Source organism: Etheostoma spectabile, chromosome 13 (assembly GCF_008692095.1).
Source record: "Etheostoma spectabile isolate EspeVRDwgs_2016 chromosome 13, UIUC_Espe_1.0, whole genome shotgun sequence".
Taxonomy (NCBI): Eukaryota; Metazoa; Chordata; class Actinopteri; order Perciformes; family Percidae; genus Etheostoma; species Etheostoma spectabile.
This window is the reverse complement of record NC_045745.1, coordinates 26,678,542-26,678,865: the sequence shown is the minus strand read 5'-3', so window position 1 is coordinate 26,678,865 and position 324 is coordinate 26,678,542. Positions and strand designations below refer to the sequence as shown.

The window sequence follows — 324 nt, the reverse complement described above, 5'->3', positions numbered from 1 at the left end:
CATGAAGCTCACTGAGAGAACACCAAGGGTTTGCAGCGCTATCAAAAAGCAAAAAGTGACTACTTTAAAGAAACTAGAATACAAGACATGTTTTTATTTATCTCACAGTTTTTTGTTAAGTACATTTATCTATTTATTTTTATTAATTTAGGACAATGCACATTGATGAACATGCCCAACAGTACACGTAAATATGCCAGATTGTAGCCCGAGGGCTAATTTCCATCTGCAATCATAATTCCACATGTGTCCATTCATAGTTTTGATGCCTTCAGTGATAATCTGCAATGTAAACAGTCATGAAAATAAAGAAAACACATTGAA

At 33.6% G+C, this 324-nt stretch overlaps 1 protein-coding gene across 1 annotated transcript in view; it reads left to right on the top strand.

The window, feature by feature from the left end:
• Nucleotides 1-324, top strand: part of cldn15b (claudin 15b) — a 5,858-nt gene that overhangs the window by 2,819 nt on the left and 2,715 nt on the right. The gene's annotated exons all lie outside the window — the stretch shown is intronic.